The sequence below is a fragment of the Eumetopias jubatus genome, unplaced genomic scaffold (genome assembly GCF_037043125.1).
Source record: "Eumetopias jubatus isolate StellerSeaLion01/CBP00866 unplaced genomic scaffold, mEumJub1_p1.0 scaffold_11, whole genome shotgun sequence".
NCBI lineage: Eukaryota > Metazoa > Chordata > Mammalia > Carnivora > Otariidae > Eumetopias > Eumetopias jubatus.
The window spans coordinates 6,053,681-6,074,187 of NW_028274817.1; the positions used below are offsets into that span (position 1 = coordinate 6,053,681).

Consider the following 20,507-nt stretch of genomic DNA (forward strand, 5'->3'; position numbering starts at 1 on the left):
TTACCATGACTATAAGGCCTTACATAATCTATTTATTATCTCTCCCACAACTCAGTTACTTACTGTGTTTCAGAAACCCTGGTGTCCCAGATGTTATCCAAACATTTCAGAAACTTATCTCTCTTTTGTGGCTACTGCATTTGCCCTTCCCTATGCCTAAGAATGCTATTTCTCCAGATATCTGAATGACATATTCTCTTGCCTCCTGTAAATCTTGTTCAAATGCCAACTTCTCAGTAAAGTTTTCCCTGACTGCCCTATTTAAAATTGGCCTATATGGTGTCATAGTCTCATCCCCTGGATATTATAGGTCCTCTGTCAAACTTGTTTTTATATCATTAGAATAGTTGTATGTTTGATAAAGCTATTCAACTATTAATATAGATGAAATTTATCACTATATCACTATCATCTATATAAGTGTCCAAATGAACCCAAAGTGTCGGTCATAATTTTGATCATGCCTTTAGTTTTTCTTTCTTGCAAAAACAGAGGTGTCATTTTGACAATTAGGCTTAACGTACTGTGTTGTAGATCATCCTTCAGTGAACTATTTTAAATGTTTAAATTTGGTGCCACTTAAATTTATTTTATTATACCATCAATAGCTGATTAAAAAGAACCAAGTATTTCCAAAAAAAAATAGTGGTGACGCTTGGAGAAGGGGGCGAGGCCTGCAACGTCGGACAGAACGAGGGGACGCACCGGAGGCAGGCCGGAGCCGCTGCCGTTGCCATGACCCGCGGTAAGCAGCGCGAGCTCGCCTGCCAGAAGATTATGAAAAAGCAGAGCAACTCGGTTAAAGGACAGCGCCGAGATGACGGGCATTCTGCTGCCGCCCGCAAGCAGAGGGACTCGGAGATCATGCAGCAGAAGCAGAAAAAGGCAAAAGAGAAGAAGGAGGAACCCAAGTAGCTTCGTGGCTTCGTGTCCAACCCTCTTGCCCTTCGCCTGTGTGCCTGGAGCCAGTCCCACCACGCTCGCGTTTTCTCCTGTAGTGCTCACAGGTCCCAGCACCGATGGCATTCCCTTTGCCCTGAGTCTGCAGTGGGTCCCTTTTGTGCTTCCTTCCCCTCAGGTAGCCTCTCTTCCCCTGGGCCACGCCTGGAGGTGAGGGGGTCCGCCCTTCCCAGTGTTTTTTATTCCTGTGGGGCTCAACCCAAAGTATTAAAAGTAGCTTTGTAATTTCAAAAAAAAAAAAAATTCATGAAGTGGTTATTGGATTTGACTTCTGCATACTGAAATGAGTGTTTGCTGTTTGTCAGATGCCTAATTTTGTCAGATATACACCGCTGAATATGTTCATCATTAATGAGACACACGCTTTATACTTTAAAAATTGTAAATAATCAAGGTCTCCTTTCAGTAGATCACTCACATATGTCAACTTGGCGTTTTTCTATTTACATGTTTTCATTATGCTAGTGCGGAACTTACAACACAGCAGTGCCACGTACCAACTCCAGAGAAGGTCATCTCTTGGCAAGGCAAGGGGACCTAACCTGATACCTATTTTCACTCTAAGAACCAATTCATGTGAAAGGCAGTGCAGCTGAATAACAGCAGAGTAGGGGTCAGGAGGCCTAGATTCCATTTCTAACTCCTGCCACCATCTTTCTGTGTTACTTTGGCCAGTGGTTCTGAATTTGGGCCTCTTTTGCCCCCCAGGGAATATTTGGCAATGTCTGGAGACATTTTTCATAGTTCTGACTGGGCATTTGTTACTGGGATCTAACAAAGAGAGGCCAGAGATGCCGCTTAGCATTCCACAATGTGCAGGACACTTCCACCCCCGTGACAAGGAATTATCCATCTCAAAATGTCGGGCATGCCAAGATGAAGAAACCCTAAAGTAAGCAAATCACTTGATTTCTCTGGGTTTTGGTTTTCTCATCTGTAAAATATTTTAGTCCTGTCTCAAAGACTATCCACTGATAAGCACAAAGTAATAAGCTGTACTCATGACATTGAATACAGTTCCAAATAATTAATAATAATTAATAATTTAGAAACAGCATTTCCTTTCAGACCCATTTCAGAAGAAGCTGATGCAAAGACAGGGTAGACGAGTTGCTTGAGAAAATCTGGCAAAGGTATAGAATGCTGGTCTCTGGGCTTCCGGTCAACTGGACTGCCAACTTCATCACGTGGCTTCCAAGAGCCAGTATGACATTGTCAGCAACGCCTGACTGAAAATGTTTGCTGAAGTTTTGGTCACAAACTACAACTAAACCTGTTTTTATTCTTTCATCTGTATAGGGTAGGTGAAATTTTTCTTCTCAGTTTTGGGTTGCCTTCAGAATCCTCAGGCTCTTGAGTTCATCAAACAGTCCACTTGATTTTCTTCCATGTTGCTAACTCAAGTGTTTCTCTCTAAATCCCAAGCCACGGTATCACTAAATAATTGATTGCATAAGTCTACCTTTTGAGTTTTACAGGTCAGTATCAAAAGTTTCATGTCCCATGGAGATCTGTTAAGGAAAATGATAACATTGTGTAGCATATTTTATTAATCTAATGCTGACTTGATTAATCAATCTCTCATTAAGGAATTAACCATATATACAGGATCCTGTGAATTATAGCCACTTTCAAAGTACTTTGAGAAGAATAAGCCCAAATACACAGGCTCTTCACACTACACCATCCGAAGTTCGGTAAAGATGCAATTTACAATGCTTAGCTGTTTAACATGTTCGTACGGTTTATATGTGCTTCTGCTGTGAGAAATAGATGAAAAGGTGTTAGAAGTCTGTCATATCAAAGTAACCAAGGTTCTCTGATGGCTTCATGGGAAGCAAGGTTACCAATTATCTCTACGTTGAAGCTGAATTATCCTTATCAGAACCCAGTGCAGCAATGAGAAGATTCAAGATAGTGATACCAATTGTTCCTGAGCTAGCTGTGCCAGATACTTCATCTCAATTTGAAAGTCACTCCTTATTTGACAAGAAGTGTCACTGGAACAGGTAGGTGAGACCATCACTACTTCTCTTCTGTTTTATGTTTTAGTGGAAGTTAATTTGAGATGTTGTGAAAAGAAAAGGCAGAAACACGCTTTTCAGTTTCAACACCTTTAACGAATGAGGAAAGCCAATTTTGTATCAAGTAAGCACCTAATTAGACAAATGGCAGTCAAGGACATGGATCTGAGAAGGGTGATTTTAAGTCAGGTTTCGATATCTCATCTTCTTGAAAGGAGGACAGGTAGTCCATTGAAGGGAGAGCGTGTTAGACCAACAAAGAGATGTTATTCTAAACCTCAGTTATACCTGGGAAAGACTCATGTTTGCCTGAAGAGAAAATAGAAGAAAATTTCATTGCGTTATTGCCAAAGATTACTCCAATTGAAATTGGGAATTAATTAACTTTAAAATTCTAATGTTATATTTTGCACAGGAAGCATGGACTTAGACTAAAAAGAGGTTGCATATTAGGCAAATGCTTTAAAGTCTTACAAAACATAAGAGAAACAATACGTTCAACCAATGTTACAAGGATCTCAATTTAAGGGGCAAGAAATTAAAATGAAAATATCAAATATGTGACTAGCAACCCACATAGTATAATAGGTGTATATTCTGCTAATATCTCAAAATTATTTTCTGTAAATTAGATAGTTAATAATACTTTTTTGTTTCTTACTTAGGCCTCAGGACTTCTAAAACATTACTTCATTCCAATTATATAACACCAGCAAAACCCACAAAAATAATGTATGTTGGTGACAGTAAAAACTGTAGAGATAATAGTGCCAACATTTATTAATGATTTCTTAATCAAAAGAATGAAGTGAAAGTTTGATGAAACCTAAAAGATAAACAGAGCAGATTCATCATTCACTGAAATTGATTATCATTATATAAAATAAAACCAGCACACACATTCTGAACATCAAATAAATTTCAGTTTGGCATCAAAATCATCTACTTTGAAAAAAAAAATCATCTACTCTGAGAAATGCTTCCTAATCTATCAGATGAAAATGAACAGTTGAATATCCCATGAGTTTATATCTTTCAGATGGAGGTGATAATGTCACCAAACGTTCCAGACTTATTACATAAAGATCTAATCCACCTAAGAATACTCATTTGTCAGTGACTAAGTTACTGAAAATTTCATGTGGAATTCAGATATTCAATGCTTGTTTTAAAAAAAGATTTATTTATTTACTTGAGAGAGAGAGAAAGTAGGGAGAGGGGCAGAGGGAGAGAATCTTCAAGCAGACTCCCCACTGAGTGCAGACCTGATACAGGACGCATTCTCACAACCCATGAGATCGTGACCTAAGCCAAAACCAAGAATTCGTCGCTCAACTGACTGAGCCACCCGGGCAACCCCACACAATTTTTTAAAAAACTTTATTTATTTATTTGAGTGAGAGAGAGAGAGAGAGAGTGAGCACCAACAGGGGGGAGAGGCAGAGAGAGAAGCAGACACCCTGCTGAGCAGGGAGCCCTATGAAGGGCTCCATCCCAGGACCCTGGGATCATGACCTGAGCTGAAGGCAGATGCTTAATCAACTGAACCACCCAGGTGCCTCCCCCATACCTTTTTAAACTAAGCAAATACATTGAAAATTTCTGGAGCTGGAATCAATGTATAATTTTGATTTGTGTTGGAGAAGGAGCCGGGATCCTAGTCAGTCATGCAGGATTCCCATAGTTCTGCATTTTCATGCTGCTCTGTGGGGAGCTGAACTTAAGTATCTTGATTTCTCTGTATGATTTGAAACTGTGGATTACCTTCTTGCTTGGCTCCCAGGCATTGAGGTTTCCATTTTTCTTCTCTGGCCATTCTGCTCACTTCTGTTCCTCCTTTTATGTTCTAAATGTTGGTGCCTTTCCCAGGACAGAACAAGTCATTGACTCATGGTCTTCCTTAGCAATTATACTCTCTTATTTCATAGCTTCGACTACCGCTACTATTAATGGTCTCTCATGCCACCCCACACAGATAATACATCTATAAAAGCTCTTCTGTCTAATGTGGTCATCACTACAGTGTCAGATCAACATATTCCCCTCATATGACTGCCATGAGAAACCTCGGCACAGGAAAATAGAATGCTGGTCCTCTGAGTCACCAATCACTTGGACTGTCAAACTTATCATTCTGCTTCTAAGAGGTGATGTGACACTGTAAGAAAATGCCTGGCTGGTATGTGTGCTTAGGTTTTGGTCATGAACTAGAACAAGATCTGTTTTTATTATTGTACCTGTATAGCCTAGAGGAAGCTTCCCACCACAAATTTATATTGACTTCAGAGACCTCGTGCACCTGAATTCATCAGACAATACATTTGATATCTTTTCCATGTTTCTAACTTAAGTGTTTCTCTGTGGATCCCAAGTCATAGTAAATATTCCTTGTTCTGTTGATAACTTTGAAGTTAATCCCCCTGCCCTCTGATTTGTAATACACACATGCCCACGTTTAACAGGGGAAAGTAATCATAACAAGATCAGCTCTTTTATTGAGTGCTTACCTTGCACTAGGCACAATAATCATATGAGCATTATTATTATTACCAAAATACACACAGGAAAACCAATCTCCAGAGCTATTGTGTAATTTCTCCAGTTATATAGGAAGTGGAAGAGTCAAGATTCAACCCTAGTTATGAATTCAGAACCTAGTCTCCTGCCACAATGCTATAGAAGGCAATGAGTCTTTGTTACTGTTTTGATTATCTACTCATTTGAATATTTGTCAGTAGCATACCTGCTTGAACTTCCTCATGTAGAAGTTTTAAATTAGACAGAAAGGGGTTTAAATCTCAGGTCTCATTACCTAGTCCCGCAACTTTGGTCAAAACACTATAACTCTACAAGCCATTAACTTTCTCTTCTGTAAATTGACATAGTAATACCTATCTCACAGCACTGGGATGAGACTTAAGTCAGAAAATTATGATAAAGAACTGAGTGTAGTGCCTGGAATATGCTCCATGATAGACAACGCTTATGATTATTGTTCCCCATCCTTGTTACCCAACATCATCAGCTTCCCCCCAGTCATAGCAGTATACTGAATTATCTCTTTACATGCTCTAAGAAATCTGCCCAAAGGCAGGAACTGTATTATTAACCAGTTTTCTCAAGCACCCAGTCTACTGCCTGGCACTCAGATCCAATTTTCCTCCCAGTTGCCATAGAACACTTTGTCCATGAAGATGCTACCTTTGTTTGTTCCAAATGTCGGGTGAAACCCACCCCTCCAGGCAGTTGTTGGCTTCCCAGTATCTTAGCTAATAGAACCTTTAGTATTGTGTTGTTAAACACTGACACCTCCAAACAGTCCCTTCTGGCAGGACTTTCCTGTTCAGTTATAGCCCCTGTAACCGAGTAGAGAGGGATATGCCCCTCTATGGGACAAGACAATTCCTATATGAGGGCAGCAGCAATCAGAGCAGCTATGACTTGGGAGAAGGACGCAGAGAGTGCAGAGGTTGGACACTCTTGGATAGAGCTTTTTGAGCTGAATTTGACATACTCTATTGGTCATCATGGAAAAAGAAGGTCAAAGCATATGCCTTGTCAAGCAAAAGAAGCCACCTTGCCCTTTGAGAAACAGCACAGAGGTACTAAAACATGTAAGATAACTTTTGAGGTTACTTGTAGGGAATACAAATATAAATGCTAATAAATGAATATGTAGCAGAGGCACTCATAACTTTTGATGAGTAAAGATGATTCAGAAAGATGTTTTAATGGAATCAGTCGGTAAATGAAAATGGTATTTTCATTTTCAAAGCGAGGGAGAGTTTTAATCAAACATATGCTAGTAACTTAATAATATTGATATATACTGATTTAAAAGAACATTGAATCAAAATGCTTACTTTTTCAAAGGCCATCTCCTGTGATATGACTTTTTGAGACCTAAATTGGGAGATATTCTGATTGTACGAATTGATATTTTATAGAGCAGGGGTTGTCTACAGGTGTTTTATAAGAAAATGAATGTCTTTTTGTTCACACAGTAATGTGAGGAATGATGTAATAAACTGGTTAAAAGAGGTAATACTGAAAATGGTTACATGAAAAGAATTACTTGAGTTTTTTAAAGATAATGATAGTTGTGGCAGACAGACTCAGAGTCGGCCCCCTTTTAAAGATGATGATAGTTACAGCAGACAGACTCTGAGATGGCCCCCAGTGATCCCACCTTCTGATATTCACATCCTTATATAATCTTCTCCCTTTGAGTGTGGACGGAATTTGTGGCTTGCTTTTAACCGATAGAGTATGGCGAAGGTAATAGGATGTCACTTCCGTGATTATGTTACATAAGACTGTAACTTCCATCTTGCTAGCAGACTCTTTAATAAAGCCCACTGGCAAGTTGTGAGCTGCACCATAGGGGAGATGCCCACATGGCAAGGAACTGAATTCTATGTCTGACCATCATCTTGAAAGCAACCAAGGCTCTAGCCCAAAGCTCAAAAGGAATTGATTGATTCAGGTCAATAACTCCAGAAGTGATATTGGAAGTGGATCCTTCCCCAGTTGAGCCTCAGATGAGACCCCAGCCTTGACCAGCATCTTAAATGCAGCATCATGAGAACCCTGAAGCAGAGGAACCACCAGAAACTGTGTGGCAATACATAAGTGCCTGCCATTTTGAGTAGCTAAGTTTGCGGCAGTATTACACAACAGAATAATAGTAATTAATTGCAACTGCCATTTAGTAAGTGTCCAGTACACACCAAACATTCTGCTGTGTGATAATATAGCTAACTAGCTAGCTAGCTAGCTGTATGGTGTGTAGGTAGGTAGGTAGGTAGGTAGGTAGGATGTTTTATATTTCAAAAAATAGCATTTATGAGAGTAACAAAAATAAAATTAGGAAGCAAGCCAGTGATTTCAAATACTGTTTTAAATACTATTTCTTTGGTGTGAAATTATTTATGCACATTTTCTAGTTGCACTTTTGTTTTAACATCTCCATCTCCCCTTTTAAGTCCATTTACCTCCAGTCTGAATTATTCCAATATTATTTATAAAGAAACAACTTTCTTGTGACAAAACATGGTACCTATCACAAAGATAAGAGAGCTAGAAGTTAGGTCAGGAGAAAATATACGGATGGAAATATGGAGAGGAAAAATAGGAATTACAGAAATGACCAGAAGAGACATAAGGAAAATGAAAAGAAAATGAGAAAGCATGGTGGAGAAGCAATACTTACAGATATATTAGTAGAGAATTTTCCAAGCCCAATGGACTGCATCAAGCCATGGTTTCAAGAAACACTCTGAACCCCAAGCAGGATAAATAACAAAAATCACAACTAGATACATTTCAGTAACACTGCTGAAAACGAAAGACAAGAAGACAAACCTAACACATAGGTAGAAACACGTGACCATCAAAGGAGGAACAACGAGATTGACAGCTAATTCCCTCCACGTGGATAAAACAGCCAAACAAAAATGGAATTATATTTTTGTACTGCCAACAAAAGTAACCAGCAGCTTAGAAATCTGTATCTAGTTAACCTGTCCTTTAAAACTAAAGATCAGTTAAAAGCACATGCACACTAAACTGAAAGTATTCACTTCCAGAAGACCCTACATTAAAGGATAAAGGGAGCTTTTGAAGAAAAAAGAAAATCATCTCAGTCAGAAATAAGAAAATGGAGGAAAGCCTGAGAAGCAATGGAAAATGCATATAAACCTAAATAACTCTGGACCATACAAAGACATTAATAAATTCCTGTGGGGTTTAAAAGACATAGAAAATGAAAACACATGAAAATAAGCACACACATGATAGAAAGGGGTAAACATGAAAAAGTGTTCACAGCAACATTGCTTGTAATAACAAAAAATTAGAAACAACCCAATCTCTAATAACAAGAGGATGGATAACTAAATGATGCTGAGGTCACATGATGACCCAACATGTAAGCGAGAAACCTAATAAGCTACAGCTTTATACATAAGCATAAAGAAATCCCAGAAGCATAAGAATGAAGAAAATGAGGTGATGACTACATATAGTACGCCATCATTTTCATAAAGATTTAAAAACTGAACATTATACTGTTTAGGGATGCTTATAAATATAGTGGAAGGATTCAAAAAGAAAAGCAAGGGAAAGATAAATGTAAACTTGAGGAGGTGTTTACCACTTTGGGGGAGGCAGGGACACAGGGTAGATGAGAGGAAAACAAAGGGATTGGCAACGGTATTGGGAATGTTCTAATTCCCAGTTCGGTTGGTAAGTTTTCATTTTATCATTAGGCTTCCTAGCGTATGCAACTTATTCTTTGGTATGTACCAATTGTCTTTTGGATGGTGGAGACAAATATCTAATAAAGACAATACTCAAATTTGGGAAAATATTTAAAATCTTAAATTTGTAGGGCGCCTCGGTGGCTTAGTTGGTTAAATGTCCGACTCTTGATTTTAGCTCAGGTCATGATCTCAGTGTCCTGAGATTGAGCCCCAGGTTGGGCTCCATGCTGGGCACGGAGCCTGCTTAAGATTCTCTCTCTCCTTCTCCCTCGGCACCTCCCCCCCAAAAAAATACTTAGATTTGTAAACATGTTTCCTATTTGAAATGACAGTACTTTGAAAAGACAACTTAATTGAATTGTTAGTTCAAAATCTTTGCATGTTTGGGGGCGCCTGGGTGGCTCGGTCAGTTAAGCGTCCAACTCTTGATTTCGGCTCAGGTCATGAACTCAGTGTTGTGAGATCGAGCCCGGCATCAGGCTCCACGCTGGGTGTGGAGCCTGCTTGGAATTCTCTCCCTCCCTGTCCCTCCCTGTCCCTCCTCCCCACTCACATGCTCCCTCTCTCTCAAAAGTCTTTGCATGTTTGACCACATCACGTGTATTCCCCAAGATAAATACAAGTAACATATTTAAGCAAGGTCAAAAATAAACTTAATGAAATGAAAATGTGTACTGTTTGAAGAAATTGTGGTATTTTGCACAAATTTCTAAATGTCTATGTTTTAAGGTTGCTTTTGCATTAAAGATTAAAAAAAGACACTAGCGTTTCATATTACTCATTATAAGTTTTTATTTTTTAAATGTGTACAAGTTTTATTCAAAGACACTGGATTCTTGATATTTTTTTTAAAAAGGGAGTGAAAACACACATTTTATGTGTAAAAGGGATCAGATGAAACAGCTTTGAAGGTACAGACAAAGCAAAGTAAAAGGAAGTGAAAAGTAAATAAAGAAAAATGAAAATAACATAAAATTAAAATAAACATAAGTCAACATAAAATCAAATAAACAAAAAAATCAAAAATGAAAACTAAAATCAAAAGGAACATAAAAAGGAAGAAAACTTAAAATGGTAATACTGTTTCAACAAAGTGGTTTTATCCCTTTAGAATCCTAGAGCAAGCAATTCAGCATGTTAAATAAGTAAGCTCATATTTATTTATTCTGATCCTAGCTCTGTTCCAGTGCTATGATTTTACACGCTGCTGGTCATAATCATTTATTAATCTTTTAATGTGAACCAGCTTGTTATAAAGATACTGGCATCTATGTTTTTCCGCACAATAATTGGGATTAATCTGTCTCATCTTCTGATATTCTAGAGAGATTATTTTATTAATATCCTGATATTCTTTTGAATCTGGAGAAAGGTGCTTCCTCTTTGAATCAAGGTTAATAAATATTCTAGCTAAAGTCAGCATCTTGGCATACAAGCTCTGATATTCATCATATTCTGCTCTAAATTCCTGCTCATACTGCTGACGTTGCTCAGAGGAAACTATAGTGACATAGTTAGCCAAATAATCTGGGAGCCCGGAGGCTGCACCACCAGTCTTCCCAGAAGCAGTGCAAACCTCTTTAACTTCGTTTGAGTTTGGCTTTGCACTTTCACCTTGTCTTTCTGGATCTGTCTTCTGTCTCCCCATCATCTCAACATTGTACTCTCGGTTCTTTGCTTCATGTTCCACAAATGTATATTCAGACTTCTTATCAGACATCAAAGGTTTTTTCTCCACAGGCTCTGGATACATCGCTTGAACTGAAATAGAGGGTAAAATTTTCAAGGGAGGATGTTTACGCCACTGGTTCACAAAGATTTTTCTATTTTGACTAAAGCTGGCAACACGTGAACCTGGAGCCCCAGGTCCTTCTGCATTGCCACAGGAATTGCTGCTGGAGCATGCAGGCTGAGGAGGATGTGAGGAGGGAAAGCGGGCTGTGGGCCGCGGAAGACGGGTGGAGTGGGCAATAGCCTCAGAATGGCCCGAGAGCCCTACAGCAGATTTTGCTCTGGTGTTATTCAAACGGCCATTTGGTGTTGACCGTATTGCAGTTGTCAGGCGAGATATTCTAACTTTTCTCCTCAACAAATTAACAACACCTGCACTGGAAAGCTGTTCCTGGGATGTTCCAGCTGTACTAGAACCTACAGAAGATTCTGTGGAATTGGTACCCGTCGCGTTCTGAAATGCATCTACTCCTCTGGAAAGCACCAACTCCAATGACTGCCTCTCTAACTCATTATATCCCGGCCAGTCTTTTTGGAGCTCCTTAAAAACACAGTCCTTTAAGGTATATGAAAAACTCTGAGTATTCAGGTTGGCTACTTGGTGCAGAATTTCTCCAAGGGAGTTCATTTCATTTTTGGTGATGCCGTCTTTCTGAAGCCGAGCAAGCAGTTCAGGTTTCTTGTAGTCCTTCAATGCCAATAAGTGAATCACCCTATCCCTGTATGGTCTTGTGTGGACACTGCTAGCAACTCTTGACTTGCGAATTGTGTATGCAGGGTTAATAGGAGCTGTTCTTTTTCTCTCAGGCACTGGATCTGGAGTGGCTTGAGGTGCTTTCCGAATTGGCATTCTTTTCACTACATATGGTTTTCTAATTTCTTTCCATTTGCTGCAGGTTCCATCCTCTGCTTGGATGCTTCTTACTTGTGTCATCTGATAGGAGTTGGTTGTTTTACACATCATTTGATCCTGCATCAAGCCCAGGCAACTGAACTGTGAGGGGCTGTAGCTTGAGATGGTTTTTTGGGTATGGTCTTCATGGTTGTCTTTATTCACATTTGACAACAAAAAGTTAAAGTTGTATACATCAGTGGATGAATCATCTGGGGGGATTTTGATAAGCTCTTGGAATCCCTGGAACTGAAGAGAAGCTTGAGGGCGCACTGTGTTCTCATGGTTCTCAAAAGAGTCAGTTGCCCGAATGGCTGGTTTGGGAAGCTGCGTAGGAAACACAGTGACATTGTCCTGCCTGGGCTCTAAGCCATCTCCTTCCTTTACTGCCACCTCTCCTTCCTTGTTTACCAGTTTCCCCAGTGCTCTGCCTTCATAGGCTGCCATATAGTCATATCTGTGAAGATCAAAGTTCAAACAGTAAAGTACTTTAGAAAACGATAACTCTCCTTGGCATATATAGAAATATATATATATATATATATTTCTTACTGCTATCATTTCTAAAACTGTAATTCTAAAAGATTTTTCCCAACAGAACAAAGGCAAGAAGTGCCTGGTTGAGATAGTACCCGGAGAGGTAAAGCTGGTTATAAAGATCTAATCACTTTCTGATGTTCTCCCTTTCACATTTTAGTCTGTCTTTAGGAGAAACTGTTACCCATCGCTTCTCGGCCTTTTGGCGAAGATCAAGTGTAGGAGAAACTGTTACCCTAACTGGGAAGTGCTAAATTATTCTCTGAGCTCAGTGCATAAAAGTCATCTCCTCCCAGCAAATCCAACATCAAGTCGAGGTCCTTGGTGCGGGGATTAATAGGTGGTACAAGCTAATGGAACTAGAGGAGACGGCTTTCACACAGCATGATTAGAAGTAAGTCCTCCTTGCATTTACTCCGACATGCAAGTGGGCTGTTGAGTCCCTCTGGAGACTGGGGCCTGGCCCATCAACCGGGGCTCTCATTTCATAGCTAAATATATTATTTTGTATTAATAGTGTATAAAAGCCAAAATGTTAGAGGTACTTGTTTCTCTTTCTCAACTCTCTAACCATTACCAACGAGTGGAAGGAACTTTCATCTCCTTGGCTTGCCACTTGCATCCATTATTCTGCTTCTTTGCACTCCTCCCCCAGAGGATCCTCAGCACATCACAGGATTATCCAGGTGAAATTGCCCATGCTGAAAAATTCTTGCAGCTAGGCATTCTAGAGGTGTACAATTTAATCACACAATATACACAGATTATAAGAAATCATTCCAACCACTTTCACACAAAAGATATTAGGCACGATTCTTCTTCCTTTCCCCCTTCACATTCCCAGGCCATCTTATTTTCAGTTTTGCCTCCCTTAACTGCTGGCGTCACTTTCCACCTTATCACTCATCTAGAAAAAGCTCAGCATCATCTTCTACTACTCCCTCAAACATACTTCTCATTAATCTTCCTCCAAAACACCTAGTCAGCCACCAAATTTCCCATTCCTCCAATAGAGAGTCATTGAGTATCTATCATGTGCAGATAGTATTCTAGATGCTTGAGGATATTGCAATGATCAAAAAAAGCAACAAACAAAAAACCTTGCTCTCAGAATGTGTACATTCTTATTAAGTTTTTCTGCACAACATCTCACATCCACCCATTCTTCTCTCATACCACAGCCATTGTCCTAATTTAGGCCAAGAACATCTTAGCCAATATTATGTACTCTTCTTAACTTGATTTCTTGCCTCCAATCTTTTCTTGTTCTAAACCACATTCCAAATTATCAACAATGATTCCAACCAACTTTGCTTTAAAACAAGTGATGGTTTCCTCTACTTAAAGAATAAAATTAATGAAAAGGTGCTCAACATCATTAATTATCAGGAAAATGCAAATCAAAACCACAATGACATAGAACATTAGAATGGCTATGATCAAAAAGAGAAATAACAAGTGTTGGTAAGGATGTGAAGAAAAGGGAATGCTTGTGCACTGTTCCTGGGAATGTAATTTGATGCAGCCACTATGGAAAACAGTGTGGAGGTTCTTCAATCAATTAAAACTAGAAATACCATTTATCCAGCAATCCCACTTTGGAGTATGTACTCAAAAAAAAAAAAATGAAAATCAGATCTCAAAGAGATATCTCTACTCCCATGTTCATTGCATCACTATTTACAATAGCCAAGACATGGAAAAAAGTATCTACCAATGGATGGATAAAGAAGATGTGATATATGTATGTTCAACCATGAGAAAGAAGGACATTCTACAATTTGTGACAAGGATGGACCTAGAGGGCATTGAGCTGAGTGAAATAAGTCAGACAAAGAAAGAAAAATACCATAACCATATGATATCACTCATATGTTGAATTTGAAAGCGCCAAACCCACAGAAACAGACTAGAATGGTAGTTACCAATGGCTGAGGGTAGGGGGGAAAAGGGAGATATCAGTCAAAGATACAAACTTCCAGTTATAAGATGAATTAAGTTCTCAGGATCTAATGAAAGACACAGTGGTTATAGTTTATAATACTGTATTATATAATTGAAAATTGCTAAGTGAATAGATCTTAAATGTTCTCACTACCAAAAAGAAATGGTAATTAGATGACATGATGCAGGTGTTGGCTAATGCTATGGTGGTAATTATTTTGCAATATATAAATGTATCAAATCAACATGCTGCGTACCTTAAACTTACACAATATTATACATCAATTCTATCTCAATAGAGCCAGAAAAAGAGAGAAAAATTTAAAACACTTTGGTGTGGCATACGAGACCCTTCTTATTCTGTCCCCAACCTACCCTAAACTTTGTGCCAGGTATCTAAATGCTACATTGATTTGTTTACTATTCTCTGAATATGCCCCCAGGTTTGTTCCTACAGCAGGCTTTCACTTGATAGTCCTTCTGCTTACTAAGATTCTCCCCCAGATCTTTGCTTGCATTGCTCCCTTACTTTATTCGGAGTCCTTGCAAGACCATTCTGTCTAAAATAGTAATATATGCACATACCCACTCCAGTGCTCTCTTTCTACTATCTTCTCTTCTTTATAGAATACTTACTACTTAATATTATGTTACATATATCTGTTCATTTAATGTAAGTCACCCTTACCAGAACGTGAGCTTAATGCAAGCTTGGATTTTATCAGTCTTTTGCACTGTTGCATCTCCAGTGCCTAGAACAGTGCCTGGCACACACAGTGAGTACTCAGTACATATTTGTTGAGCAAATGAATACATCAATGCACGCTCGTTTTAAATCTCACTCATGCTGGGTTCAGCCACATAATTTCTACTCAACCTTGGAAGGCCAGTTCAAATGTCACATCATATAGAAGACTTTCCTCTCTTCAGAACTAACACTTCCCTTTATTATAATCCTAGAGCACTTTGTACTACCTCTGTGAAAAACATCACAAAGTGAATCATCTATTGCTAATGTGTTTGTCACTTCCACTAGACTCTGGCCTCTACATCCCTGGCAAGTACACTTTACTCACGTTTGCAAGACCCTTCCTTTTTGTCCCCAGTCCCTCACTCTGGAAGTAGCAGGTGCATAGCAGAGGGCACCCTCTTGATGTTTGTCGGAAGAATGAATGATAGTAGTACCTTTGTATTTCTCCCAGCAAAGATATATTACTATCAGGAAGTTATATGAAGTCTGTTAATGTCAGAGAAATGTTCTGTTCTTTAAGATGTTTTTCATGATTCTGTTAACTTCACGGTATATTTGTATTTTAAAAAGTGAAATCACTGCTGGACACGCTGAGCGGGCTCTGGGCCCTCCGCACGCCGGCTCTTCTCCTCTCCCTGTGCTAGTTAGCTGTGGCGGCCGTGAAGACCCTGAACCCCAAGGCCGAGGTGGCCCGAGCCCAGGCTGCGCTGGCGCGGTGAACATCAGCGCGGCCCGGGGCCTGCAGGACATGCTGAGGGCCAACTTGGGGCCTAAGGGCACCATGAAGATGCTTGTTTCTGGTGCTGGAGACATCAAGCTTACTAAAGATGGCCACGTGCTGCTTCATGAAATGCAAATTCAACACCCAACAGCCTCCTTAATAGCCAAAGTAGCAACAGCCCAAGATGACATAACTGGTGATGGTACCACTTCCAATGTTCTAATCATTGGAGAGCTACTGAAACAGGCGGATCTCTACATTTCTGAAGGTCTTCATCCCAGAATAATAACAGAAGGATTTGAAGCTGCAAAGGAAAAGGCACTTCAGTTTTTGGAACAAGTCAAAGTAAGCAAAGAAATGGACAGGGAAACACTGATAGATGTGGCCAGAACATCTCTCCGTGCTAAAGTGCATGCTGAACTTGCTGATGTCTTAACAGAGGCCGTAGTGGACTCCATTTTGGCCATTAAAAAACAAGATGAACCTATTGACCTCTTCATGGTTGAGATCATGGAGATGAAATATAAATCTGAAACTGATACAAGCTTAATCAGAGGTCTTGTTTTGGACCATGGGCCACGGCATCCAGATATGAAAAAAAGAGTAGAAGATGCATACATCCTAACATGCAATGTGTCATTGGAATATGAGAAAACAGAAGTGAATTCTGGCTTTTTTTACAAGAGTGCAGAAGAGAGAGAGAAACTTGTAAAAGCTGAAAGAAAATTCATTGAAGATAGAGTTAAAAAAAATAATAGAACTGAAAATGAAAGTCTGTGGTGATTCAGATAAAGGATTCGTTGTTATTAATCAAAAGGGAATTGACCCCTTTTCCTTAGATGCACTTGCAAAAGAAGGTATAGTAGCTCTGCGTAGAGCTAAAAGGAGAAATATGGAAAGGCTGACTCTTGCTTGCGGTGGAGTAGCTCTAAATTCCTTTGATGACCTAAATCCTGATTGTTTGGGATATGCAGGACTTGTCTATGAATATACATTGGGAGAAGAGAATTTCACTTTTATTGAGAAATGTAACAATCCTCGCTCTGTCACATTGATCGAAGGACCAAATAAGCACACACTCACTCAAATCAAAGATGCAGTAAGAGATGGCTTGAGGGCTGTTAAAAATGCTATTGATGATGGTTGTGTAGTTCCGGGTGCAGGTGCAGTGGAAGTGGCAATGGCAGAAGCCTTGATTAAGTACAAGCCCAGTGTGAAGGGCAGGGCCCAACTGGGAGTTCAAGCGTTTGCTGATGCATTACTCATTATTCCCAAGGTACTTGCTCAGAACTCTGGTTTCGACCTTCAGGAAACACTAGTTAAATTTCAAGCGGAACATTCAGAATCAGGTCAACTTGTGCGTGTGGACTTAAACACAGGTGAGCCAATGGTAGCAGCCGAAGTAGGCATATGGGATAACTATTGTGTAAAGAAACAGCTTCTCCACTCCTGCACTGTGATTGCCACCAACATACTCCTGGTTGATGAGATCAGGCGAGCTGGAATGTCTTCTCTAAACGGTTGAATTTGAAGCTTCCCTCGTGTCATCGGAATCATGAAGACTCCACAAGTGATCCTAAGAATATAGCGACGGAATTTTTGTCCAAGCCTCAAATAATTTTCAAAAGCATTTTCTTTTCCCATATGAAAAAGAGAGAACACTGACACCTAAAATTCTGAAGTTCTGAAATTAGTGCTTTTTTAAATTGCACTGCAATGTACACACATTAAGCAGGCCGTTTTTACCCAATGAAAAGGATGTTTTGCTTTAGCTTCAGTGATATAAAAGTACTGTGTGAGATAAGTATATGTTATCCACCTTGTTATTAAATGTTCCTTGAAAAACAAATTATAATGGTTTAATAATAATTTCTTCTAATGGATGTATTTTAATTTATCCAATAGGTCCCTATACTGTTACACTTGTAAGTTTTTATAATATAAATACTTTAACTTAAAAAGAAAGTGAAATCACTGTTGCAGAGAGAATGCAAAATATTTCCTCAGAAAACCAATGAACTGCTGAAGTGTATTCGACAATATAGTGTTCTAATGTATGCACAAATGCTTTGTTTGATTCTTCCTGGAGACCTCTAGTAGACACAGGAAGAAATAATATATCCTTCAGTCTCTAAGTCTGCAACCTTTGGGAGAATAAGTAAGCTATCTCTAGGGTAGTCCTGTGTCCAGTGGAAATAACAACAACAAAATATTCGTTAACACAAGACTGGGAAGTGGGGCACATTATGACCAAAAGTACAAAATGGTATTGATAGACCTGAAAGAAGACTTGAAAACATGAAGAATTCATGATTTCTGAAAAGAAAGCGCCATACTGTAAGAATGCCAAGTATTTATTAAATTATTCATGAATTTAGTACAATTACAATAACAACTTGAGCAGGATCTTTTTTCTTTAAATCTTGTCAAAACTATTCTAGAATTCAACTGTAAGAAAAGCTAAAACAACTTCACAAAGGAGAGCAAGAACAGGGAGTTAACCCTACCTGGTATTACCACATAAAGAGAGAATAATTAACAGAGTCAGGAACTAGCATAAGAAGAGATTGAAAATCAATGAAAATGAACAGATACCTGAGACACAGAAAAGCTAAAACAACTTCACAAAGGAGAGCAAGAACAGGGAGTTAACCCTACCTGGTATTACCACATAAAGAGAGAATAATTAACAGAGTCAGGAACTAGCATAAGAAGAGATTGAAAATCAATGAAAATGAACAGATACCTGAGACACAGAGCCCAGGAATTAAATAGATGATTTATTTTTTTAAAGGTTTTATTTATTTGAGAGAGAGAAAGACAGAGGCAGCCACTGAGAGCAGGAGTGAGCGGGGAGGAGAGGGAGAAGCAGGCTGGGAGCCCGATGCAGGGCTCACAAGGGCCCTGGGATCATGACCTAAGCCAAAGGCAGACGCTTAACTGACTGAGCCACCCAGGCGCCTGTAATAGATAATTTACAAGACCATCAGTAATCAATGTAGAAAAAGGTAGATTGTTACATACACACTGCTTAGGACAAGTTGTCAACATTTTAGCAAGTATATAAAATTGGAATCTCCCTTCAAACCATATTATAGAATGAATTCCAGGTGTATTAAAGAATTAAAATACGAAGCCATAAGACAACAAAAGACTTGAAACTTAAAAGTAATGGTAATGATCACATAGAAAAATGAGCATAATGTATTGCACACAAAATAATTATCACATAAAGAGTACTCAAATTCTATCTCATCAAGCCCCCAAATTGGTATCAAAATGAGGAAGGCTTGAAGAATAATACTTGATTTCTCTGTCTGGAGGCATGCAGGAGAATATCACGCTTGTGACCTAAGTAGCACTGCAGCAAAGTTATTTGTATGCATCGGCTTTAAGAAAAAGTTAATTGATCAAACTGTTGAACACTCTCCAAACTTTCTGATTAATTCAATATTAATGTAATAGTAATAATATAAAAATTATATTCCAACAAAATTGAGTATCTCTTCTAAATTGTCTACTTTGCCATGTTGTTACTACCACGGAATAGATGTTTATTTCAAAGGCACTATGTGATTGGATGGAAATAACAAATAAAATGACTACACAACTAATATATTCTAAAAGGTCATTGGACAATTGCTGTCCCACTTTGGCAAGCCACTCGTAAATCTACCTGGCTCTCTAGCAAATGCCGAAGCACTTACAATGACAAAACGTGATTAATCCATCTCAAAGTAACATACAGTTGACCCTTGAATGCAGGGGTTAGGAGTGCCAACCCCCTGCACAGTGAAAAATCCACATATAACTTCTGACTCCCCCAAAACTTAACTACTAACAGCCTACTGTTGACCAGAAGCCTTACCAATAACATAAACAGTCGATTGGCACACATTTGTACGTTACATGTATTGTATAGTGTATTCTTACAGTAAAGTAAGCCAGAGAAAAGAACATCTACTAAGGAAATCACAAGAAAGAAAAAATACATTTACAGTATTGTACTGTATTGATCAAACACAAATCCATGTATAAGTGGATCCACGCAGTTCAAACCTGTGTTGTGTCACCTGCACTTACTTCTTATTACACTTTAATAATACTTCAAAACCTTCCTTTGACCACTGTGGTCCCTCAACTCAAACTAAGGAGCCCACCAACCCACACACTCTGGGCTATCCTGCGTGAGAGAGCAGGAGGCACAAGGAAACAGCCATGCCAGGTATCCTGGATATCACTAAGACCCAGTCCCCAGCCTGCTTGCCGGCTTTGTCACAAAACATAGTAACCAATTAAATCCAATTTGAGTCACTCTTGCCAGTTATCAAACCTCTTGAGGTCTGGCCTAGTTTAGAACTAATTCTAATATTTCTCACCTATCCCTTGTTTTGGGTCATCATCCAAATCACAAGCTCCAAGGGAGCTCTACTCTCTTCTCTGTGTATCCAACACACTGCTGGGAACTTCCTTTGTCCTGCCACATTCCTACCCTGCTAGAACTCTGACATCACAGTTAGCAGTTTCCTTGAACATTCTCCATCTCTCATCTTAAAGTGAAACTCAACTTTCCCCAAGGATGCTACTTTATCTAGAGCTCTCTCAAAATGAGCCCACTTGTTTTCTCTGACTCTATGTACCTCGGGGCTGATACACATATGCCAGATGTATGTATGTTAACATG

At 39.1% G+C, this 20,507-nt stretch overlaps 3 pseudogenes; 2 read left to right on the forward strand and 1 right to left on the reverse strand.

Annotated features, from left to right (window-relative positions):
- The first annotated feature begins 706 nt into the window (after nt 1–706).
- On the forward strand, nt 707–1,009 carry LOC114199026 (small EDRK-rich factor 2 pseudogene; annotated as a pseudogene).
- Nucleotides 1,010–10,436: 9,427 nt separating this feature from the next.
- Nucleotides 10,437–12,329, reverse strand: LOC114199020 (RNA polymerase II elongation factor ELL2 pseudogene; annotated as a pseudogene).
- A 2,201-nt stretch (nt 12,330–14,530) lies between these two features.
- Nucleotides 14,531–17,348, forward strand: LOC114199021 (T-complex protein 1 subunit zeta pseudogene; annotated as a pseudogene).
- Nucleotides 17,349–20,507: the final 3,159 nt, after the last annotated feature.